At 43.1% G+C, this 26,278-nt stretch overlaps 2 long non-coding RNA genes across 4 annotated transcripts; one reads left to right on the top strand and one right to left on the bottom strand.

Annotated features, from left to right (window-relative positions):
* Positions 1-289: 289 nt before the first annotated feature.
* LOC116573010 lies at positions 290-19,113 on the bottom strand. Of its 2 annotated transcripts, XR_004278580.1 has the most exons (4): positions 18,728-19,113; positions 18,165-18,256; positions 17,319-17,419; positions 290-478 (listed from the first exon to the last, which is right to left on the bottom strand). It is a non-coding gene; the product is annotated as an uncharacterized LOC116573010 (long non-coding RNA). The 2 variants fall into 2 exon arrangements; XR_004278579.1 differs by lacking the exon at positions 18,728-19,113 and having other exon boundaries at positions 18,165-18,669.
* On the top strand, positions 16,126-23,780 carry LOC116573009. Of its 2 annotated transcripts, none has more exons than XR_004278577.1 (3): positions 16,126-16,185; positions 19,835-19,912; positions 23,439-23,780. It is a non-coding gene; the product is annotated as an uncharacterized LOC116573009 (long non-coding RNA). The 2 variants fall into 2 exon arrangements; XR_004278578.1 differs by lacking the exon at positions 16,126-16,185 and adding an exon at positions 16,197-16,581.
* Positions 23,781-26,278: the final 2,498 nt, after the last annotated feature.

Here is a 26,278-nt window from a genome sequence, read left to right as displayed (position 1 = left end):
AGGATTTCCTGAATGACATTTGCTATCTGGGCGTGGGGCATTTAATCCCAAAAGCCGTGGATCATGTCGGCTTTGGACATCAGCCTGAGTTTTATTAAAACATTCACCACTCGGGAGAGTTTCTAGATGTTTTAGTTACAGTCAGTTAAGCTCACTCTTTCCTCTCCTTCTCACTTCTTCTCATGTGACACTTCTCATATCAGCTGGTATAGGCCAAGCCATACCTTTTATATATTTTCAAAATCTGACTTAGAGAAAGTACAACCAAGGATACACTTAGTATGGGTGTAGTGGGAGATATTTATATGTTTTCCATCCCTTCCATGTCCTACCTAGTTATCCTGGTATACACGTGTCTTCCAGGAATGTTTCTGTTGTCCAGTGTTCCAGCTTACCTCACATCTTAACACAGATTCGGGCAAAGTTTCTGTCTTAGTATTAATGTGTCAGATGGTCTCCTGTACTGGAAGCATGTGGACTGTGGAAGAGAAATAAGGTTTGAGATATACAGAGTTGAAAACTAGTCTGTGGATAATTCTTCTTAAACCTTACAGTTCCTATATGGCAGAGGCTTCATAGAAGTCTTCCCAAAGTTGACAATAATCCTAAATATGCATATGATATTACCATATAATAAAAACAAATTTTGACCAACTATGTTAGAAATAAGATATTTATCTTTCTGTTCCATCTCTTAAAAAATATAAAATCATGGTCCTGAAGGGGTGAGGAAAGAGTATGTAGCCAAAAATGTAAGAAGAAATATTATTGAGGTGTGTTGGGCAGTTAATGAATGAAAAATATTATGTTCTCTTTTGTGGATTTTGTGACACTATGGTATTTCTCAGCTTTTAATGTTTTTAATTTGTCATAATTTAATTATCAATAACTACTCTGTAGTAATTTTATTTGTAATTTGTGTTCTTCAAAAAGACCACCCTCCATTATATCAATTTTGTTTTTTCAAAGCCTGAATCCACCCTATTTAAGAATGACTTGATACAAAGCAAAATGTGTGTGTGTGTGTGTGTGTGTGTGTGTGTGCATGCATTTGTGTGTGTGTGTGTGTGTGTGTGTGTGTGTGTGTGAAACTCACCAGTCTTGGACCTTTTCTGAAGCAGTTACTCATTAAGATTTTTTCTCTGTCAAATATAAGAGAACACTAAAAGTCAAAGACAATTTGAAAAATTTCTATTATGTCTCCTAAAATGAGAGGAGAAACATACATACAGGTGAGTAGTAGCACTCTCACCCATAGACTTCCATGGTTATGTAAAAAAAAAAATCACAACTTTTTGTAGATGGGAATGGTCTCACAAGGAAATGATCACAGCTCCCAAATCTATGTGCATTTAATTGGGGATGCCGTTGTGCTTTGGTGAAAAGGGTATGGGCTTGAAATTAGAATACCTGGATTTGTATTTGTCCTAGCTCATCACTTGCTAGCTGTGTGGCCTTGCCTGAGACATAATCTTCCAGAGCCTCAGTTTCATTAACTGTAAAATAGGAATGATAATAATCTTGGCCTCATCTGCTGCATATGTTGTTTTCAGGGTCAAACAAGATCAATGGAAGAGTTTATTGTACTCTGTGAGACACTTGACAAAAATAAGTTCTCTCTTTTCCCTCCTTCTTCTCCTCTTTGGAGTTTCCACTTTTACTTCCAAGATGATATATTGTGTCTACCTGACTGTAGGGAAGACACATGCTAATGCCTGTGTTAACTGGGAAACGGAACATAGTTTTCAATTTTCCCTCAGGGACAGAATATTTATTTTACATATAAAATATACATTTCTTAATTCCTGGATATGAGCGGGGGGTGGGGAGAAACAAGAGGGAAGGTATTCTTTTTAAACCAGTGTTAAAAACAAGGGAGTGAATTGTTAGCAACCTTAGTGGTTAACTTATATCAGCCCTTAAAATTTAGTGTGAAATCTCTTCCAGTCCCGGACTTAGAGTGGAGAAGGGAGTTGGGGGAAATTGGAAGGGAAGGTGAACCATGAGAGACTATGGACTCTGAAAAACAATCTGAGGGTTTTGAAGGGACGGGGGGTGGGAGGTTGGGGTACCAGGTGGTGGGTATTATAGAGGGCACGGATTGCATGGAGCACGGGGTGTGGTGCAAAAATAATGAATACTGTTATGCTGGAAATAAAAAAAAAAAAAAAAAAAAAAGACCCCCCCCAAAAAAAAAAAAAAATTTAGTGTGAAAAATCTTAACTGTCCTTAAAGTCACCTCATTCCTTCTGTAAGAGGGAAAGCTTTTAGAATACAATGACACATATGTGAGAAGTGTGGTCTCTTGAAATATTTTCTTTGGGGAAAAAAAAGTAGAGGGGGAAAAAAGAGTACTATCGCAACTTTTTCTTGAGCTGAGGTTATTGAACAAGTAGTATATTAAATGGAGTAGAATTTTCTTAATGAAGATATTTTATATTTTAAATATCTTTGTCATATCTTACTGATTAACTATTGATATGCACATCTTAATTACAACAAGCGATAAAGGACTGATTGATTTTTATCCGTGCAAATTATTTTATGGGCCTCTGGGTCTCTGTCTTGGATATTGAAAGAGCCTCTCCCAAAATGTATGGAGAGGATACAGTTTGGAGATAATGAGGGGTGCATGTGTGTGTGTTTTACTTTTTCACAATTTCCTCCCTTCTTTGCAACCTTCTACCCATTGCTTCAGTGGGATTTATTACTTTAGGAGAAGGCTAAAATAGCTGATCCCAAGAAGTCATTTGAGTTTCTGAATTTATTTTTTATTTTTATTTATTTTTCTAAAAGATTTTGTGTATTTATTTGACAGAGAGAGACAGCAAAAGAGGGAACAGAAGCAGGGGGAGTGGGAGAGAGAGAAGCAGGCTTCCCGCTGAGCAGGGAGCCCAATATGGGGCTTGATCCCAGGACCCTGGGATCATGACCTGAGGCAAAGACAGACACTTAATGACTGAGCCACCCAGGTGCCCCTGAAATTATTTTTTAAAGTCCTTGGAAAGACAATACTCTGGAAAGCTGAGACTTTTGCTCTAAAAGTCTGAACTCCAAAAGCTTAAGATTTTGGAAGTTTCAGTGCACAGTTTATGCCAAACCAAAGAGTGGGAAGGAATGGTTCGTGAGTATTTTTCTGCTCAAGTGAGATCAGGTTTGAGTAGCAGGTACCCACAGGGAGAAATAGAGGCTAGAGGCTGATGAGCAGCTGGAACAAGTTTTTAGTGCTCTGCTTCCCTCCTACAGAGCCTTTGAGGAACCTGAGGATAGAATAAGATAGGACAGGGTGGGACAGGATAGGATAGGGTAAAGTTTAGGCCTTGTACCTTGCTTCCTGATGAAGCTCAAGAGAAAGAAAGCAATTCTTGTAGGTAAATCTCCCATTCCAGCATGATTCTGTAGCAGCAAAGTATAAAAGGTGATAGGAAGGTCTTGGCAGAGAAAGTCTTAAGTAACACCCCAAAAAGCCTGCAGCCCCTGGAGAGATCAGAGAGAAAAATTTCCTGTTCCCCTGAGATGAGCATAAAAGAGTGACCATTTGCATTTACCATTTCTTTTAACATACAAAATTTTTAACTGCTCCAAGAGGGAATCATTGCAGTCTAATTTTCCTTTCCCATGTCTGGCTATCAAGTCACCCAGTCTCAGGAATCATCTGGGTGACCTTCAATGACTCATCAACTTGAGGACAGAGCAGGCAGATACCGGTTTTCAACCATGGGTGCCATAGTGGCAGGTCACAAGGATTCTAGAACAAGTCCCCTTGGAAATTTGTGTGGATCGATGCTGATGGATGGTACTTGACATCACCTGGATCTCACCGGCAAGACCCCATCAGCTGTGTCAGTAGGTGTCTGCTCTGATTGGTTGGTGCCTGTACCTTATTGCTTGTTAAATATTTTGAATATCACACCTACTGATGACCTTGGCCTACTACCAGAAAGTTCCAAAAGCCCCTTGCCCCAACTTGGATCACCCCATAGAGATAGATAAAAGAAAGGGGTGGGAGGACCCTGAAGGGATGATGATCCCCTTCCCAGGAGACTAGAATAAACCAATGACTAAGTTCACCATAGATGGCCTGATGTTCATAGCTTACCACCGAGTTAATCAAAGGGGCTTAAATATTCTTCGAGGGAAGGGAATTATTGGCATGTCTAAGAATGAAATTTTAAAAGAAACAAATATTTTGAGTCTGCAGATATATTCAGCGGGATTTAAGGCATGGTCTTGTTAGAGAAGTTACTAGCCTCTTAAAAAATGTTTTGTTTGCCTGGTTAGATTAGGATGGGGTCATTGGATGTCTCTGGTTAGGGCCCCAGTTGAGAGATGTGTTCGTCACATCAAGGATGAGTGTCTCATATGAAAGCAGTGTGGGCATTGTTAGGCATTGGGATGGGTGAGTAGGCAGAGTGATGGAGTCTCTTCTTAGGAAGTTATGAAAACCGGGAAACATTTCCATTCGTCTATTTGAGTTTTAAACCTCTTCAAACAGGAGGAAGAAAAGAGGGTGAAGAAGCATGTGGGTCAGATGTAGTGAGCATCCTGGACCAGTGCTATACTATGTTGTCTTCAAATACGAATTACCTATATTTGAAATTTAAACAGTTATGGAAATTTTAGTTAAAATAGTGGGTAACAAAAACAGGTAAGAATGAAGAGAGCATGGGGGAATAGTACTGACAAGAGCCAAGGGAAATGGTCTCAACGTTTATTTTGATTTTAAAGTCACTAGGTTTTTCAAAATTGGAAGACATTCCATTGGATTGCTACAAGCTATCACCAAGTGACTCTAATAATAATATTCACCACAATCTGGAAAGCCTTCGGAAAATTTGCTACACTAAACACTGGCCTGTGAAAGATATTGTTCCAGTATCTCCAGGTTTCCGGGTGATTTTTAAAAAACTCACATAAGGGGCACCTGGGTGGCTCAGTGGCTTAAGCCTTTGCCTTTGGCTCAGGTCATGATGCCAGGGTCCTGGGATGGAGCCCCATATCGGGATCTCTGCTTAGCAGGGAGCCTGCTTCTCCCTCTCTCTCTGTCTGCTGCTATACTTGTGATCTCTGTCTGTCAAATAAATAAATAAAATCTTAAAAAAAAAACACACATAAGATCAGGGCCACTTCTAGGTTGTACGGAGTCCTAGAAAAATACTTCCTGCAGGACCCTGTTTATATAACGACTTTGACTAAAAAAACATAAAATTAATGGAACCATGTCATTTATCAATGATGATTTGGAATCATGGGTAAAGAAGTGATTCTTGCATTTTTGTTTGCTGTCCGGTCAGTGCTTATGAAGAAGGTTCTCCTGGGGACTGGGTGCCACCTCTTTTTGTTTTGGTTCAGGGACCAACTTGGTCTTCTTTTTGTCAAATGCCTCCCGCCTGGCTAACTTCCTCTCTCCCACCAGGGGAAAATGGTAAGAGGTACGTTATTATTCTTTGGAGCCTGCTTCTGTTGAAGCACCATGGGTAGATCTCCTGACCTTGTCCCTCCATCTTAGAACCATCTGTTTGGTGCCAGTCATGTTGTGGCACTTCAGCCTCCTTGTGCTGCCCACGGATATGGGCCTCCTGTGACTCTTAAGGATCATTCCCATGATTCTTTGCTGATGACCACAAGTGCAACTTTTACCCAGAGGATACAGCAAAATGGGAACAATAATTTATGTGTAGGTCATGTTCAGTCGACTGTTGGCAATTATCTAGTGTAAGTGTAGAATGACACATTTTCAGCCATGTCTTTTCTCGAAAGCTTTAGGCTGTAATTGGAGCATTCCTAGTGCTCTCCTTCAATGTGGACAGTGGGAGACAGTTCTTGGGCCCAGCAGAAAAGAGTGGTTCCATTCCCACAAAAAAGCCAGTCTGGGAAAATGCAATGTTACCACATTGACTGGAGACATGCGGACCTCTGTTGCAAGGGTATGCGGTAAAGTAAGAATCTCCCAAAACCCTGGAGATGAGTGAGGGCACCGCTGAGGACTGACCGACATGAGACAAGGAGCATGTCAGAGGCCGGTGACCACTCTCAGGCTGGCAATGATGGGGGGTCAGGGGGAGCTCTCCAGCTGTGGGAGGACCGCCTCTGCCACCACCCCACCACCCGGGGTTTTGTAGACGGAGACAGCACCGCCGTGGGAACACTGACAGGCCTACAAATGCCCCAAAGTGGACCGTTAGCCCATTGCCCTGAATAATCCTATGTCCAGCATAAGTCACCCAGAGTCAGTAGGCCCACACCCACTCTGGCAGGCCAGTCGTATGTGAAGACACAGTGTGCTGGCTGGTGGGGGTGACCTGTTGCCAGGCTAACCCCTTGGAACAGATCTGGACCACAGGCTCTGACAACGAAGAGGTGTGAGGTCAGGGATTTTTTGCAGCACCTGGTTTGATGCCATCTTGGGAGAGAGGGTTGAAGAGTGTTCTGAAGAGGATAAATGGGGGCCAGGGCCCCTGTAGGCAATGGTTTGCCGGACCCAGATGGCACAGCTAGCCCTCATAGGTCCCAGGCATCCAACGAAGACTTAGAAGAATGTCTGCAAGACCTCCAAAGCACAGGTGCTCTGAGGTGTGGAGCTTGGGCCACTTGCCTGGGTCTAAGGGTGATACTGTGGAGGGTGTTGTATTGTACATTTGGAAGCATGTTGGGTTCATAGGTAGATGGCTTTACTCTTGACTCAGAGCTGGACATACGTTAGCCCTTCAGTTTGCCATGGTCTGTCAGAGTGAAGGGGTATAATTTTTCAAAAAACAATAGCTATATAATAATTTGTTAGAGAGGCATAATGTGTGTATTCCCCTAATGCAGACATGTGTTCCCCTATATATATTTGTATATAAATGCATGTAAAATAATATATAAGCACATAATTAATTTTATAAATTTTTGTGAACATGAAAAAACAGAAATATATGTATATCTTTCATACATATATCTCTTTCATTTGATTGAAGAATTTGGCTTCATTTTTTTCATTTACTCGATTTTTGTATTCATATAACTTACTTATTGCAAAGCAACCATTTTCATATTTTTGATCCAATAAATTATTTCAATATGTGAAATCATGACACTAATATGACACTAATCTTCATTTCTTCACATTTTTTAAAATGTGCGCCAACATAGGGCTCAAACTCACAACCTTGAGGTCGAAAGTCACACACTCTACAGACTGAGCCAGCCAGGCGCCCCTCATGCTTTCAGTTCTTGAAGGAGCTGGTTTCTTTTTATGACCATATTTACTTTATGGCTGATACTTTTGTGTAATTTTGTATAATTTAGCAGATTTCTTATTAATTTGACCCTGCTTGTCTAACCTGACTTTTTCTTTTCAGTGTATAGCACTTCTTGTTATATTTTCAAGAGAATACTTTATAAAGAAAAATTATTCATCAAATAAAGGAAACGAAAACCCCAATGGCTGTTGTGTAAGAATAGAATTGTATCACTACCAATGAAATATTCTTTCCTATAAACAAAATGAGGAACCAGACGGAGAAGAATTAAGTATGCTTAAATATGCTGAGGTCTTGGAAATTTTAACTGGAAGAAGAACATTCATCCCTGCATGCGTTTAAGGGGTATAACTCTCTTGTTTTCTACATTCACTGGAATTGTGAGAAGTAGACCAAATAGATGTTTGAACTTTGTCAGTTCTGAACCCAGTGGTGATGCAAGAGGCACTTGGTTTGGGGGCCATATCTCAAGTATGAAGAGGGGGACAATACATGGTGAGGCCATGGTGAATGTGGGCCTTGAGGTCTGGGCAGTGGTTTGGGAACTGGAATAGTGGGTGTGGTGGGGCACTGCCCAGATGCCCCTTCAGGAGGAGACAGACACTGCCCAGCTGCAGGGAGGGTTGGCTGCTGATGGATTTCAGCTGAATCCCTCTCTGAGCTCTGCGTCTCACCCAAGGTTCTATCTCCTCCCTGGGGGAAGCCTACCTCTCATGACTGGTCAATTTCTGACATCCTGAAGGGCCGCCTTAGACCCAGGGCTTCAGGTGGCATCTGCTGGGGCCTTGGTTCTGGATGCATCATGGTTCAACTTCTCCCTTCGCTCAATCCCACACTCCTCACTCCCTCACGGGAGTGAGAGCTCCCCAGTGAGCCTGCACACACGTTGCAGCATCTCACACTATCTGTTCCCAGGATGCCTGACTTAGGACAATGTCTGGCTTTCCAGGCAGAGGATGCCTTTGGGAAACAGTTGAGACGTTCAGTTGGCTGGGGTCTTGTATCTAATATAGGGGCAAGAGAGATAGAGGTGGGGAAAGGATTCATTGTGTAGACAAAGGGGCTGGTCTGAAGGATGGTGAGGAGCTACAGTGTTGAGCATAGAGCAGCCTTATGGCCAATTTAGGTCAAATTATCCAAGTTTTCTGTATATCTCAGGGACCATATGATAGTAACAAATGTAATTGAAAGAAGTTGGTTTATAATGTGTTCTCATTTTTAAAAAAGATTTTATTTATTTATTTGACAGAGAGAGACACGGCAAGAGAGGGAACACAAGCAGGGAGAGTGGGAGAGGAAGAAGCAGACTCCCCACTGAGCTGGGAGCCCGAGGCGAGGCTCGATCCCAGGACCCCAGGATCATGACCTGAGCCAAAGGCAGATGCTTACCCGACTGAGCCGCCCAGGTGCCCTTTATGTGTTCTCTTTTTTAGACGGATATTCCAACACTAGTGAGCCCTGACTTTTGAGATTTTTTTTCAAGAAGTAGGGGTAGGTCTGAGAAGATTGTCTGCATAAGCAATCTCCATGTGCATTTGCAAAATAGCTGCTAAGGGTTAAAAATATCACCTCTTCCCTTTACAGCACTTGTTCCTGCTTGTTCCTAGAAGAACCTGCTAGGTACCAGAGCATGGCCGTATGGTGTCTGAGCCTCCCAAACACCCTGCAATTAATTATTAATGTCCCAGTCCGAGGGATAGGGAACTGAGGGTTGGGAGGACTGAGGGACTTGCCTAGCGAGGAGGGAGGAAAGATGGAATTCGATCCCAGATTTTCTGAACTTGAAAGGTTCTGCTGCCCGAATCAGATGAGCAGGTCTCACGGAGCCCATGATCTGGGCCTCGTGCTCTGGGGCTCTGACTCACCAGGCCTAACTGGTGACCAAGACACGTGCTGATTAACCCTTACCAGTTCCGAAGCTGCCGTTCAGTAACACAGCAGCTGATTCAAACAACTCTTCCTTCTTCGGTAACAATAATAATCATAAGAAGCACTTCTGGTTTTATTATGTGCAGAGCCCTTTCTACGTATCATATTGCTTGAGCTTCCCAACAGAGATGTGTGGGAAGTGAAACAAAGTATCAGCCCCATTCTGTGGATGAAGGAATGGAGGCTCAGAGAAGTTCAGGGGCTCACATTCACTTGGCTCAACGTGGGCAGGACCAGGCCCTGAATTCTGGTGTCGCTTTTGTGCTCCATGTAGCTTCTCGTAAGCCATTTGCTTACGCATCTGAGAGGGAATGAGGCTGTAAGGAGAATGTACCTCTGTCTTTGACCTTGGTTGAACTAAATGCTCTGTAGATACACCAGGATTGTCTGGGAACAATTCATCAGCCAAGAAATAAAAATGGCATGTTCAAACTGATTAAAAATGAGGTTTGACCCTACTGTAACTTGCTGGGTAGAAACCAATATGCTGGCATCCTCGTACTTGACTATTATTATCTCTAATTATCATTCCATTCTGGTGGATGCTTTCTACTTTTATCAAAACCTGATCTTTTCCCCTCATGTCACCTGCAAGGCCTTTTTTCTAAAATCCCCAGGATTTGTCATTTATAGTTGATTGCCATGTCTCACCAGTAAAAATTCCCAGGTGATTGAGACAAGTACCTTCCTCTCTATACTTGGGATTTTATATCATTGTTTACCTGACACTTTGCACTCTCATATGTTTTAAGAATTTTCTTTAATTTCCCCCCTGTCTTTCTGAAGTCATATCATCAAAATGGCATGATTTCTAAGCACGGTAGTTTGTGTTGGGTTCCTGGTTTTGCATTACACCTGGTATTTGTAAGAACCACAAAGGAAATGAAGAGTTTTGCAGGAAAAGGAAGAGAGATGAGGATTATCTGTCACGGGGGAAAACTGGGATATGCCAGTTGGGGATGGGAAGCAGTGTAGGAAGCTGGGGCGGCGGGGGTGGGGCAAGAAATGGCCTTCGTGAGAAAATGCTCTCTCTGGGCTCAGTCAGGCACTGGGGCTTCTCTGTTTCTGAAAGAAACTACCCCCCCCTCCCCTTTTTAAAAATAAACTCCATGAAAGTGAATTGTGTATGAAGGAAAAATGACCTCACACATTACTCTGCTTTCCATGAAGTAAAAAAATCATGGTGGAAAATTTACAAGGAAAACAATTTAATTTCTCTATTTCTCTTGCCATATGATTTTTGAGATTACCCAATACTTGGACCGTCCCGGCAAAGTGTCTGTCCTTATTGACCTCATTTCTATTTCCCAATCACTTTATTTAGCAGCTTGCTAAATATAACGCCCCTTCACCCTGGGTCCTTTTTTAAACAGAAGAAGGATGAGACAGGAAGTGGTGATATAATTTCCTTGGACTGACAATGCGAGCTAACTGGCAGAGGCCAGGGCTGGGTAAGGGCTCAGACAGGCCCTTTTCCCCCCTCTGCTGTAGAGGATGAATTGTAGGCGGTGGACCACCCCTCCAGCTTGAAGACTTTATCAGAGGTGAACGATTCGGTCCTTACAGAACAGGCCTGGGCAGACCACAGCCAAGGGCCAAATCTGGCCTGCTGTCTGTTTTTGTTTTTGTTTTTAATGGCCCGCAAGGTCAGCATTTTATTTGTATTTTATTCGCTTTTTAAAAAAGCACGAGGAGAATACTATTTCACGATACATGAGCATTACATGAAATCGGCCTTTTGTGCCTCCAAATCCAGTCGTGCTGGGGTACGGCCACACTTGTTTGCTTACACACTGGTGCTGTCTTTGGCTGCTTTCATGCTACGATGGAAGAGTTGAGTGGTTGCAACAGAAACTTGAAAAGCCTAAAATAGTTTATAATTTGTAAATTAGATGGCCTGCAAAGCCTAAAATATTCACCATAGTGCCTTTTATAGCAAAAGCTTGCTGACCCCTGATACAGAAGATTCTGAGGGATGAGACATGAAATAAGCATTCGTTTCTTGGCTCATGCCTGGGGCCTGTATCTGTCAGCGGCGGGAGGCAGCAAAGGGTGGGGCAGCAGAGGAAGCTACAGGAAGATTCTAATTTTTCTCAGAGTGGGTCCTGTGTGAATCCCTAAGGATATCACAGGGACACCACCCCCCCCCCTTTTAAATCGAGTCTGAGTTTTTCAGTTACGGGAAAGGAAAATGACACTTAGAGGAGTTCAGTGATTTCCTGAAAGCGACACAGCCAGTCAGACTTAAGTCTGGGAACTTTGCCTTCAAGGCAGGGGGAGCTTGAGGCTCACCACGCTTCTGCAAGCTGGGGCAGCCAGAGAGAGAGAAGCCGCCATTGCTGGCGAGACCCCTCCGCTGAGGAGCAGAGAGGGCTGCCCCGGGGGGCCTCCACCGGCCCCCGAATTGTGCCTCCCTTGTGTTCGTCGCAAGCTCTGCAAAGCCTGGCGGTGCTAAGGACCCGGGCCGTCGCATCTTATTTCAGCAACTAGAGTACGAGGCCTTTGAATAGGGTTTCCAGATTTAACAAATTAACATTCAAGCTGCCCAGTGAAATTTGAATTTCAAATAAATATTTTTTTAGTTCATGTATGTCCCATGCAGAACTTGAATCTATTTGTGTGAGATTTATTTCAAAAGTTACATTAAGAATTGTTGACTCCTTATCTGAAATTCCAATTTAACTGGGCATCCTGTATTTGATCTGATGATTCTTCCTTTGAGGGCAGGGATCTGGGACTTCAGTCTTTCTTCATCTACCTCTTTCCTCCCTCGTCCATATCACTGCCACACCCAGTCCCACCGTGCCTAGCACAGTGGCTTTCAAAGATCCTGAGGGACTCCATTTAATGAAAACCATCCTCTTTCAGGCTAAGCACTTAGCTCCCACCGAGGCTGAGGAGGCAAACATGTAAATTGATTCATTTCACTATATTCTGATACCCGCTAACGAACGGCAGGATGAGCCAAGCGCTGCGAGGATCTCAGGCAGGGAGCCCCTCAGCCTTCAGAATAGCAACTGGAACGGCTTCCCGGAGGATGGGATCCCCAGGGTGAGTTTTGAAGTCGGGGTAGGAGTTGACAGGCTGGACTGGGGAGGGGGAGCTGGGGAGAAGGAGCAGCGGGCGCCAAGTCCGAACTCCATAAAAGGGAATGGTGTGCCCAGGAATGGAGAGGGAAGGAGGGAAGCTGGCTGACTCGTGCGGGGGTATCTGGGACGGCAGGAGGCACTTGATGAACAGTCTTCAGAGATTCGTCCCGAATGCTCCACTGGGCAGCTCCACAGATGTGGCCCTGGAGTGAAGACCACACATGATCCTTATTCTCGGTTCTGTGACCCTCACTGCCAATGCTTGGGCCATTAGCCCAGCAGCCTCTTCAACCAAGCGAATGTTCTTGGAATGCGCCTGTTTCAGGTTAGCTTCATGGCACAGTTGGCCATGGTGTTCTTGGAATGCGCCTGTTTCAGGTTAGCTTCTGGCGTGACAGAAATCCCATAGTGAAGTCTAACATTCACTTACTACTCTTGAACTAGTGACAGGAACAGAACAGTGGCCTGCTTGGGTCTGAGGCTGGGCTTTTCATCTACCTCGAGTCTGACTGGCCGTAAGTGACTCCCTGAGATGTAAAGGAGTCTGTTGTTAGTCCACCTAATTCCTACAAACATCAACCTCATCCCTTGTGTCCTTAGTCTTTTTCCAAACCACACGGGAAGACAGTACGCATGGTATCTTCTGTGTGTCCCTCTTTTCCACTTTTCCGTCTTGCTGTGCACCCCAGTCAGCTGTACTACCCAGATGGTCTTAATGGACTACCTTGCCCTCACTTTGGAGGGTAGCTGGTCCGTGAGGTGGCTCTCTGCCACTGAGTCACTCAAAGTTCACTGTGTCCCTCTACAAAAGACCATGGCTTTCTTCAAGCACCTTCTCCGTACCGCAGCCCTTTCCGGTCCCAGTAAGTGCTTCTCTCCCTTGGTCCACCCCTACTGCAGGCTTTGGGTAGCAATGGATTCTGACTCCAACTTGTCGTTGGGTATTCCCTTTTTCTTGTTGATTTTCCTGAACACTGCCCACACCTTGATAAACAGTCATCACTTTATTAAACTGTCCTCAATTGCTGTTCGAGTGTGCCATTTGTTTCTCAAAGGGACCCTGACTGATGCAGATAAAAGTAGTGTGACATTTATTTGCTTATTAATTCCTATTAATAGAAGAATGTTTAATTCAAGGATATGTCATACTCCACTCTATCATGCATTTTGAACAACAGGTAACAATCTATTATGTAAGGAAATATGCTGGTTTGGCAAATAAATTACATTTCAACTTAGATAAGTTGGTTCTGAATCTGAGCTCTTTTAGTTACTACCTTGTGGTTATCAGATGAGTTGCTTCTCATGCCCTTATCTATAACACAGGAGTGATAATTCCTCCCTCATCCAGTGGTTGTAAAAATTAGGGGAGACACTGGGCAAAGGACCTGAATAGACATTTTTCCAAAGAAGATGTACAGATAGCCAATAGGGACATGAAAAGGTGTTTAACATCACTAATCATCAGGGAAATGCAGATCAAAAACATGAAGAGATACCACTTTGTACTTGTTAGGATGAGTATTACTAAAAAGATAAGAGCTAACAAATTTTGGTGAGAATGTGGAGAGTACCTTTTTGCACTTTTGGTGGGAATGTAAATTGGTGCAGCCACTCTGGAAAACAGGATGGACGTTCTCCAAAAATTAAAAGCACAATCACCAAATAATCCAGCAATGCTACCCCTGGGTACCTGTATGAAGGATAGGAAAACAGGATCTCAGAGAGAGAGATCTGTGCTCCCATCTTCATTGCAGCCTTATTCACAATAGCCAAGATATGGAAACAACCCTCATGTCTGGCAATGGAAGAACATGATGTTTATACAATGGAATATTATTCAGCCATAAAAAGAAGGATATCTTGCCATTTGCAACAATGTGGATGAATCTGGAGGACATTATGTTAAGGAATATAAAACAGTAAGATAAATATTGTATGGTATCATTTATATGTGGATCTCATTTAAACAGAGAGAAAAATGGTGGTTGCTGGGATCTGGGGGAAGGACAAACAGGAAAGTGTAGGCCAAAGGTTACCACTTTCAGTTATAAGATGAATAAGTTCTGAGGATCTAATATACAGAATGGTGACTATAATAAATAATACCATATTGTACACTTGAAATATTCTAACAGAACTTAAGTGTTCTCACCACACACACACACACACACACGAACACGCACTCGTGCATGAATTAAATGAGATAATGCTTATAAAGCACTTAGTTTATTGCCTCATACATAATAGGATTACTAAAATACTTAAGTGATATACTGGGTATTTACCTCAAAACTACAAAAATACTAATTCAAAGTGATAAGGTACTCCTGTGTTTATTGCAGTATTATTTACAGTAGCCAAATTATGGAAGCAGCCCTAGTGTCAGAAAAAGTGGTACATAGACACAACAGAATATTACTCAGCCATTAAAAAGAATGAACTCTTGTCATTTGCAGTGATGTGGATGGAGTTAGTATGATGCTAAGCAAAATAAATGAGTCAGAGAAAGACATATACCATATGATTTTACTCATATGTGGAACTTAAGAAACAAAACAAATGGGCAAAGGGAGATAAGAGAGAGAGACAAATCAAACTTCAGACTCTTAACTATAGAGAACAAACTGATAGTTACCAGAGGGGAGTGGGGGGGAGGGATGGGAGAAATAGGGGATGGGGATTAAGAAGGGCACTTGTTGGGATGAGCTCTGGGTATCGTATGTAAATGTTGAATCACTATATTGTACACCTGAAACATTAATAAAACACTCTATGTTCACTGTACTGGAATTAAAATAAAAAGCTTGTAAAAATGCCTAAGGGACCCTTAAAGACACATCATTTTCATTGTGTCCAACAATACGCCTTGGATTCTAGAGCAGCACCTTCTAATAGAACTTTCTGCAATGATGGAACTGTTCTATATTCTATATTATGCACCTATTGAATATTTGAAATGGGGCTAGTGTGACTGAAAAGATGAAGTTTTAATTTTATTTAATTCTAATTAAATTAAAATGTCCATATATGACTTATGGCTACCATATTGGACTTTACAGATCTAGAGAGTAAACATAAAGATAACAAGTCATTTTGTAAGATCGTCTATGCCATTTCACATGTGAAGCGTGTGAACATGTGTCCATGTGAACATAAAACCATCAGTAGGATAAAATCAGAAGTATCAACTGTTCATGTTCCTAGAACCTGACATGATACTTGTGTCTGCAGTACTCATATAAAATTTTTTCTGTACTAGATAGATTGAAGTTAAACACAAACATATAAAGATACACAAACTTAAAGGGAATATTCTGGATAAATTTAAAATCAAATTATCTGGATATTTATCTCATTTTCTCCTTTTGCTGTAGTCCATTGGATATTAATATGAGGATTTCTTTACCCCTTGTCCTTCCAGAGCCCATGGTGGGCATACTTATCAATAAGTGCCCATGGTGAGCACTTATTCTTGCCAAGCCCAGTTGGGCCTCCCAATCCTCAACAAGACAATGGACATTGACTGGAATTGACATGTGAGATAAAGCCCATTTTCCACCCTCGATTTAAATACATTCTTTTAAGGGAGTACTTGGGTAATTTGGAAAGAAAGGTAGCAAATGACATAATAAAAAATCAATATATTTAGAGTTAGAGAATTTTAGAGCCAGAGAAATCTCAAAGAGTTGTCTTATTTTTCTTGGACTTGACTTATTTGCCAATACACAAATGTACCATATCTGCTACATATCTTCTGGTTATACCCCCCCCATCCCTACCCCAGATCCAGTGTCTACCCTTCTCCACCCAGCTGTGTGCACTGGGGGCTGACCTGTGGACTGATCCCTGGGCATCCTTGCCCTGGTCTTCCTTTTTGCAAATGGCCAGTGGGAGGTACAAGCAGGAGATCTGGCAATCAGGTAAGGGTGAAACTGGGTATTTATTCCCCTGACTCCCTTCCTGTAGGGACAAGGTAGATTGCCAGGGTCTTAATACTGTGAGTCATACAGCTCTTGTTGTCTGTTGGGGACCCTCTCCTCACAATCCTCTGTTTCCTTGGAAACCGCTCCTTCTCTGCCTCTTCAGGCTCAGGGAGAGTAAGGGAAGGGCTTCTGGGGCTAGCCCCAGATGCTACACTCTTTCTTCTTTCCCTATACCATGGCCACGTCTCTGAAGAGTCTCTTTCTCATTAACTCTCCTCCTACTTCACAATTTGAGTGTGCCATTATTTTCGACTGGGACTTTGCCATATCTATGAAAGAGTATCAGGATGCCCTCTCTCTGGACCTTTCTTCCGAGCAGCAGTTGCTACAGGGGTAATTTAAGACATTGTTTTCTAGAGCAGTTGTTTAAACTCTCTGCCTCACCAGACATCAACCTAGACCCCTCTGGGGTGAGTCATTCTATTTGTGTGGGTGGGGTTAGTTAAAATAATTTAAGAATTTTCTCAAAAGTCCAAGTGTGGAGCCCCAAATAAAATAAACAACCAGAAAAAAAAAAAAACACTAGGACTGTGCATTTAGATGTCTTGGACAGTGATCCACAGCCCAGCCCCTCCTTTCTGGGCAGGATGTGGTCAGAGTCCTATACACGGTTAAGAAATTTCCCTTTTGAGCCTCTTCTTCATGTAGTTTGGTGTGGATAAAATCAATTCCAAACAATAGCTGGAAGTTGAGGTGTTATGTGTACAGTGGTAGAAGAGCTTTGGCGAGTCAGGATGGCACGCTGATTTTCTTCTGCCCCAAATATTGTTCAAAATGGCCCTTCGTAGGTCACAAGCCAAAAAGGGTTGGCTTTCTATGGCGTGCAATGGTGGATGCGACCCATCTGGACTCTTGTCTGTCTGGTGTCATGCCTGCGAGAGGCCTAAAATCTCCCTGCCCCAAAATACCTTTCTTCCCAGAAGTTCTGTCACAATTCCAGAAATTCCCATTCTGTGCATGTTACCCTAAGGGTATTATCGAGGGAAGGCATCATTTTGTGGGAAAAGGATATTACATATCAGCTGGTTGACAACCTGGCAGAAATAGACATATGTGGTTTAAACTATTACCTCCTGGTATTGTGCGCAGAGAGAATGGGGAAATGGAAGTCCCGGTTGGGAAAGAGGTCAGCTGAGGTGTGAAGCTTCCAGAATCACTCAGGAACCTGGACCTGTCAGGGAGAATGCAGTGGTGTAGTTAGTGACCACAGCAGGTGCTGGGATGCCTGAGTGTACCAGGGCATAATTAACACTGTCACCAAAGACAAACTCTGCGACAACATGACAAGACAGTCTATGTAAAGGGTCCAGGGCAAAGCTTTATCAATCTGTTTCCTTTTCTGGCGTATCCATAATGTGGCTGAAAGCTGTCTCGGCTAGAGACCGTCAAAGGCTACCTCAGGACTGTCCGACCTTGAAGAACTAAACCGCTATGACCCATCAGAAGCCAGAATGGCAGTCATCTGTCATTAACTGGTAGTGGCTGTGTGACCTGTTGTAGTTGGTACCGAGTGTGAGGTGGCATCTAGTCACATGAATAAGAATGACATTGTTGATTAGCAGTGGGCTTGGACTTGGAGGGCAGGGAAGGAGATATGTTTGCCAGTCCCACCAAGGGCCTTTTTCTGCTTTATTCCACAGCCAAACTGTCATTTCCAGGTTTTGGGAGGGCCTGAGACTGGCTTCGAGAATCCCTAGTACTACCTTCTTGGGAATAAGCTGTCACCGGATCAGTTTACAGAGAGCACATGCCTGAAACTTTTCATCTCTTCCTATCATTAAGTCTGTAATTCAGGTTAGATGCCCATCAGCAGTTTGGGGATTCAGGCTGAGGTCGAATGGGCCAAGAAGAGTGGTCTCCCAAAGGGATGGCTGGTGAGGAACCCATCTCCATGTGCTTGTTTTCCCATTTCGTACCTCTGAACTATGTTCAGAAAGCAGGAAGCCCTGGGAGATATCCTCAGCTCCTCTTGTTTCCACACATTCTCCATCCAGCCTCTCAGGAAGAGCTGACAGAAGTTGTGCTGGTCTGACCACTTGTCATCAACTCCACCGTTGCCAGCCAGCGCCCCCTCTTCTGTCTCTCACACACTCTGTTCCAGAGAGTCCTGTCTGGCTCCGCCCTTTGTGCCCTGCAGTCTTGTCCTCCTCAGTTCTTTAAAAACATACCTCAGATCCTGTCATTCTTCTGCTTTCCACACTCCAGTGCCTTTCCGGCACACTCGGAGTACAATCAGAAGACCTCACCATGGCCTCAAATAGCCGTGAAATCCAGGGTCTTCTCCTTGTGGCCTCGTCTTCCCCATTCTATTCCTCTCTGCCTATCTTCCAGCCACCCTGGCCTACCTTCTGTTCTCCCACCTCACCACACTCATTTCCACCTCAGCTGCTTTGCTGAGTGTGTCGCCCGCCCCCCACCTCCACCCCCCAGATCGTCATGTGGCTTTCTCTCTCATTCATTCACATCTCGTTCACGTTACCTTTTTCCTTGGCTCCTTTATCAGAAGTGACACCTCTTTCCCATGGTACTCCCTATTCCTAGCCTTATTTTATTTATTTATTTATTTATTTATTGACACTGCTGCTCATTACTACTGAATTTCATGTTCACTCATTATTTGTGTTTAGATTTTCTTTCCTCCTCGCTAGAATGGATGTCTTTGAGGGCAGGAACTGGTTCATTATTGTCATGTCTAGAAGAAGGTGCCTAGAACATAGGAGGTATTCAGGACATATTTGTCAAATTTGAAAATGAGGGGCCTTCTCTAGGCCATGGGATTGCATGTCAACGATCAAGATGGTGTGTGAATCCATGGCAAGGGGTGTGGTGCCTGAGGCTGGATCAGCTAACTGGCAGTAAGGCCTGACCAGGACGCGGCATGGCTGGGGGACACTCAGAATGTACAGAGCTTCCAGGGAATTGTGAGTCAATGTCAGAATCCAAGTGAATGATTAAGACAGTGGATAAGAATTCCTAGCACAAGGAAGTTAACATTGAGACACTTATGCCTAGAACAGAAGCCACAGTGTGTATCCTAAGGAGGGTTTGAGGTTGATTTTGGTTCAGAGACGGTGAACAGGGTGATCCAAGGAGGTGGGAACTAGAAGCCTACCTGCTATGAAGTCATCACCAATCAATCCATTTAATTCTACAAAGTCTGGGGAGAGAATCAGGCCTTCTGAAATCAGCTCCTAACATAGGACAGCCACCCCCTCCTTGCAGATGCTTTCCCCAAAACCAGTTCATTGGAGGAGATGTCATGGTGGTGAAGTTCCCCAAGGGCCCAGAGACCAATGAGTTCTGTGGTCCACTTACATCTCATGTTGGGGAACTCCACTGAGTAGCAGAGACCTCTGTACTAGCTGGGAATTCCCATCACAGCAGTGGCCTCTGTGGGGTTGAGCTGCAAGCTACTTTTCAGATTTAGCACACAGCCTTGTGAGGAGACAAAGTTGTTACCTCTGCAGAGAAACCAAGCCAGTGATGCTTCCCACATCTGGGAAATGGGAACGTTTCTAGAAGTTGGAAGCCAATGTCCAAGGTGGAAGGATGGCTTGTACTGATCTTTGTGTGCCCTCATCCCCAGCCCTATTTGTACATTTCCAGGATCGATGTAGGAAGAAGTACATTGCTGTGTGTGTGTAACTCAGGCCATCGTTTGAGGGTAAGTAACAAAGAGGTCTGGCGTGGCTTTCAAAGGAAGTAAAGTGAAGATTCTTCTCCCCAGCCTACTAAATAAACCGCTGAGGCCTTTCATGACTCAGAAACCACAGACCCCACAGACAACATGCATCTATTCATTCTTGTCTACGAATATTGATGGAGAGCCTATTGTGTGACTAACACAGTGCTCCAGTTGAGGATGTAATGGTAAAATAAGATTCACTCCCTCCCCTCAAAAATAGATAATCCCACTCCAGTGTGGAACATTCTACAATGCATAGGGCAACGTAATCTAATGGCAAAGAACACAAGCTGAGTTTTGTCACTCATCAGGCTGTGTGATCTTGTACAAGCCACTTCCCTTCTCTGTGTTTCAACTTTCTCATGTGTATTTCAAGGAAATTACCCATGTTATGGGATTAAATAAAATAGTGCCTATCAAGTATTTAGCCCAAGTGTCAGTAAATGTGAGCTCTGATGCTGGCTATGATTTTATGATAAGAGTTGGGCTGTAATACCGTGGGGGCACATTGATATCTTGAAGTACCATATTTCTGAACAAATGTATTTACATTCAAGGCAAACCTAGAAAAAAATCCGAGTAATTGGAAATATGTTTTTTAAAAAATTTTCTGCCCAAGAGCCTCTCTATCCAAACCTGTTTTCTTTTCCCCTTCTGGAAGCTCTTAGTGTCCTGGTTCTTTGATTTTCTCTGTCAATATATCTCTCAGTAGACTGGCAGACTGGAAGGAATCTAAGCAGGATATGTCCATCATATTGTCTTTGATTTAGAGCACTGTCTTTCCTTGAGGTGTTCACGTCTCACCCAAACAACAGCATCATTTCGGGTATCAGTGAAACTGCCTTTTCTGAGAGTAGTGAAAGGATTTGGTATTTTTACAGGGAGAGATGGATAGACTGATGGAATGGTCTCCACAACAGACTCATGAACACATGGGAACTTGGTTCACAACAGAGACAGAAATACAAATCTACAGAGAGAGGAAGAATTAGTCAAGTGCTGGGATGATTGATGGAAACAGGAAATCCCTACCTCACACTTTAGACACAAGTAAATTCCAGATGGGACTAAGATGTACATAGGAAAGGGAAAGTTTAAAACTTTGAGGAGGAAACATAGGGAACTTTTAAACATAGGGGTTTATGCCTCAAAAGGCATACACCAAAAGGAGGAGGTTTTATTTATTTATTTATTTTAAAAGGATTTATTTATTTATTTATTGGGCAAACAGGGATCACGAGTAGACGGAGAGGCAGGCAGAGAGAGAGGGGGGAAGCAGGCTCCCCGCCAAGCAGAGAGCCTGATGCGGGGCTTGATCCCAGGACCCTGAGATCATGACCTGAGCTGAAGGCAGAGGCTTTAACCCACTGAGCCACACAGGCGCCCCAGGAGGAGGTGTTAAAATATGATTAAATTGAAATATTACACTTCTGTACCAACAAAGACACAATAAATAAAGTTAAGGTACAAGCTTGAGACTGAAAAAAGATATTAGAGTGCTTATGATCAACAAAGAATTCTTAATAAAAGATTATTTTTAAACATTCCTGTGACTTAACAAGAAAAGATAATCTAAGAATAATGGACAGATAATATGAACTGAACACTCAGAAAAAGAAACTCAATTGCACTAATAACAAGGGAAATTCAAATTAAAACCATAGTGTGATACTATTTTATACCCATGAAGCTGGCCAAAATGATACTACCACCAAAATGATACCAATCAGTTTTGGTGAGGCTGTGGGGAAACACATGTCACAGATTGCTGGTTAGAGTGCAGGTCGGGAAGACCATTCTAGAGCCCACATTGGCAACATCTCTCAAAACTGGTGAAGTGCATTTCCCAAGACCCATAAATTCTACTTGTAAGTATATATCCTAGAAAATGTCTTGCACAAACTAATAGGCACAAGAATGATCATTGCATCACTGGAAAGACAAAAAGGTGGAGTGAATTAATACCCATCCAGAACAGGATAGACAAGTAAGTTGTGAATTAGTCATATGCCGTCTTAAACAGCAGTTACAATGAATGAGCTAGAATTACATCTACCAATACGGATCAATCTCTGAAAGATAACAGGGCATATAAATAGCAAACTATGGAGGGGTCTGAATTATAGGACACCATTTAGATAAAAATATAAAAACACACCCAACTTTCCATTGTTCATATTACATATGTATTATATGTTACATTACACTGTAATTATTATATATTTATGTATAATACATGACGCTTATATGCATTTATTATATAGGTATATCTAAATTGTCTTTTTTTTTTCAAAACACATCTTGTTTGTGTAAAAATACACAGAAAGTATAAAAAATGAGCATGGGCAGGACAGATATCAACTAGAGGACAGTCTGGTGATGGAGGAAGGAGAAGGGGTTGGTAGTGGTTTGGTCAGGGCGGAACACGGGGGTGCTTCAATAAGATTTGAAGAAAATAGGATAAAATGTTATTATTAAATATAGGTTGTTGATAGTATATACACAGATGTTTATACTTTACCCTATGCTTGGCATTTTATTTTTTTTTTTAAGATTTTTTTAATCCATTCATTTGATAGGGAGAGGCACAGCGAGAGAGGGAACACAAGCAGGGGGAGTGGGAGAGGGAGAAGCAGGCTTTCCCCCGAGCAGAGCAGGAAGCCCGATGCTGGGGGGATCCCAGGACTCCAGCATCAGGAACTGAGTGGAAGGCAGACACCCAATGACTGAGCCACCCAGACGCCCCTATGCTTGGCATTTTAAAATTAAAAGAACAGGTTCCCTTTCTTGATGCCGAGGCTGGCCTCCCTTATGGCTTTTCCAGTTAGCTCTCCAAGAAGATAGTTGTAATAGGACCTGTTTATTCCCTATAATGCCTCCTGGATTTGTAGTACATGGTTTGAGTCTGAATCATGCTGTCTTCTTTGGAGAAAGGGCTCATCTAGGGCAGGGATGCCGTGTATAGGTGAGCCCTCCTTTTGGTTTCCCAAGATGCAGTCCCAATTCTGCTCCCAGAGAGATGCCCTTTGATACAGGACAACACACCTCGCGCGTCCACTTCCATCCAGAGTTTGCACCTTTTGCTAATTCAGGTGCCTGCGGAAGAGTCTTTCTAATCTGATCCCATAGGCAGCTCCTTTTTCTACCTGCAAAAAGGCCCACGCTAGAGGACCAGCAGACCTGATCCTGACGTAGGAGAGCAAAGCCACACCCAGGATTTCCCAGCCTTACTGCGATAGCTATTTACCCAATCTTTGAGGAGAAAGTTGGAAACATGCTTCTCCTGCAGGGGACGTACAGCTAGAGGTGGAGGAGCATGCGACTCCCTCACTAGTCCCTACCTCAGTTCTGAGCCAGCTACATGTTTTCTCAACATTCCCTAAGGCCGCAGCTCTCGGGAGCCAGGCAGGTCCTGTGGACCGGCGCCCTCCTAACCAAGAAGCATCTGCATGAAGATCACTTGGCAAATTCTTTTATAAATTTGTTTGTTTTTTTGTCCAGCCAGGTGCCATTTTCCTTTTCTTGATAACCCCTTGGCAACTTTCCCTCCTCTACTGAGAGCAGTCTTGTTGGAGCTGTCAGTCAAGGGACCCTGAGATCCAAGCCCAGGGCAGCTGAGCCAAACTAGGCCCATGGAATTCTCTCACCCAGAAAACTGACTCTTCAGCCCACTTATTGCAATGAAGGAAAGTGGCCATTGCAGAGCCCTAAAAATAAAGTTCATAGTTTCTACCTGGATCCCAGACTTACTCTGGTTCTCAGCTTTATCATGCTTGATTCTTTTTAGTTTTTCCTTCAGTTCTGTAGACTATCTCATACCCTCACAATAAAATGTTTTGCTTATTATCCAGAATCAGTGTCTGTTACTTAAAACTGAAAATCCCTGATACAGGGAAAAAAAATATCAGTGGTGGAAGTTATTAGTAGAAGGTTAGGAAGTCTACTTTTTTTTTTTTTTAAAGATTTTATTTATTTATTTGACAGAGAGAAATCACTAGTAGATGGAGAGGCAGGCAGAGAGAGAGAGAGGGAAGCAGGCTCCCTGCTGAGCAGAGAGCCCGATGCGGGCCTCGATCCCAGGACCCCGAGATCATGACCTGAGCCGAAGGCAGTGGCTTAACCCACTGAGCCACCCAGGCGCCCCAGGAAGTCTACTTTTCATCTGCCAGAACTCCTGATAGATAAAAGATAAGGAAAATTTCCAAATCCTTCAGAGGTGGGAAAGAGGAAAGAAAGAAAGAAAGAAAGAAAGAAAGAAAGAAAGAAAGAGGGAGGGAAGGAGGGAAGATAATACAAAGAAAAAAAAAAGGAAAATAAGAGAAAGAAATGAAGGGAGGAAGAGAAGGAAGGAAGGGAGGGAAGGAAGAAAAAGGAAGAAAGAGAGAGAGAGCGAGAGAGAGAGAAAGAGAGAGAAGGGAAGACAGGCAGATTTCTCTCTCATGCCACGGGTATCTTCTCAGGTAGTGTGATGGGAACGCACAGTCCTGAGGACGGCTGGGTTTGCAGGGAGGACCCCATCGACATCATTTAAACTTCTGCCACTGGCTAGCCTCTGCCTCTCCTTCCCTGGAGTAGCTGTTACACAGGATGTGCAGGAGAAAAGGAACAGTTTGCTGCTGTTTCATACAGAACCCAGCTGGAATCTGCCAGAAACTGCTCTGCATCCCGAGAGGGTTTACCTGGTTGGCCCTCAGGGCAAAAATGTGGATGACAAAGAGCCAGGGATGTCAGATTTTGAGGCTGCTGCTTGCTGGTTTCTTAGCTTCTAGCCCACAGGGCCAAGGTCTATCCCAAAGTGGAAACAATGAAAAGATCTGGCTTTTTCGTTGTATTGTAATTACTGCAACATCTCTGGTACAAATTATGACTCACTATTCTAGGTGGTTAGCATCGGGACTTCCACCAAGCAAACTCTTTGTAGGTCGCAGAATGGTATCGCTTGGTACCCTCAGAAGGCTCATAAGGAAGAGACTTTGCTCAAGGCAGGAGTGGGGGGAGGGGTCTACTCATAGATGAATCATTTCACTGAAAATACTTGGGCTCTGACACCTCCCTGGAATGTTATTTGCAGTTGTAGGTCTTTATTGTTGTTTTCGTTATTGTATATATTGCTATTATCAGAATTTATCTGCAAAATGATCATGGGAGTTTAGTCTGTAGGGAAGTACCTTATGAATTTATGTGAATTCTTCTTACTTAAATCACATTTTTACCTTTTTTACCATTTCTCTGGTCAATGGAGATTTCCTTAGGCAGGCATATAGAATATAGGGTCTAAGAGAAAGTAATCAATCATAAATTTTGTAGCAGTTCCAGGAGGGTCAGGATTTTATCTCTTCTGATAAATACTGGTTCAAATACTCTGAGGTTTCCTCTAGCAGCAGTCACAAATTTTGCCAGTGACAAAATCCAGGTTTGAACTGGCTTCAGCACAATGGAGAATTTACTCTCTCTGGTCATTGAAAACTCAGATGCTGATTTGGCTTTGACTTTATTTGAAGTTGGAGTTTCTCTCGATCTAGCCCTTTCCTTTGTCAGACTTATTCCCAGGTTCTGCCTTACAGTGCCAGAAACTCCAGGTTTATCCCACCATCAGGCCAAACCCATTAGAGAAGAGCAAAGATTTTGTCACAGAATTTCTTTTCAAATCCCTGAAATTCACTATATGGAACCAACTTAGGTCACACGCACACTCCTGGATGAATCTTTGTGAGCAGAGAGGGCCACGATCCATTGGTTTAAGCATAAGTTGTGGGTGGAATCCCATAGCTCTTGGTGCTGAGAATCAGGGAAGATGGACCACCCTAAACAAACCCTACCTCCCCAAAAATAACCCCAATAAATCAGTGCCTTTGAAGGAGGAGAGGGGAAGAGTTGCTGGAGAAGAAAACTGCACCTGTCCATCACAGCTCCATAGTGTGGGCACCTATAAATGGAGTCTGAAGACCCCAAGGATGGCAAGGGGCATGGGACCTCTGTCCCGAAGGGTTGTCCTCATTTCCTTCAGTTAACTCCCCAAATTCCTAAGTTCTTCTCAACCCAGAAATTCGTGGAGAGCAGCCACAGTCAGAACCCTGTTGGGGATGGGGGCATGGCTGGTGAGGGAAAATGAAGTAATGCATAATCAGAAGGTTTTCCCTGAAAGATAAGATCTTCCAACCACTTGCAAATCTCCCCAGAGCATCCAAAACAGAGTTTAAATATTTATTTTTTCTGAAGGGGTTTTGAGAGAATTATGCAATCTAATGATTTAAATAGGCTCCTGAAACAACTAACTTGACTCCTGTTGACCAAAGACCTCTTCCAAGCCAGACTCAGCTCTAGATGCTTGGTTAATTATTTCCC

This window comes from Mustela erminea, chromosome 14 (genome assembly GCF_009829155.1).
Source record: "Mustela erminea isolate mMusErm1 chromosome 14, mMusErm1.Pri, whole genome shotgun sequence".
In the NCBI taxonomy this organism is placed as follows: domain Eukaryota; kingdom Metazoa; phylum Chordata; class Mammalia; order Carnivora; family Mustelidae; genus Mustela; species Mustela erminea.
Note: the sequence above shows the minus strand (reverse complement) of the source record. Positions and strands in the feature narration are given on the sequence as shown.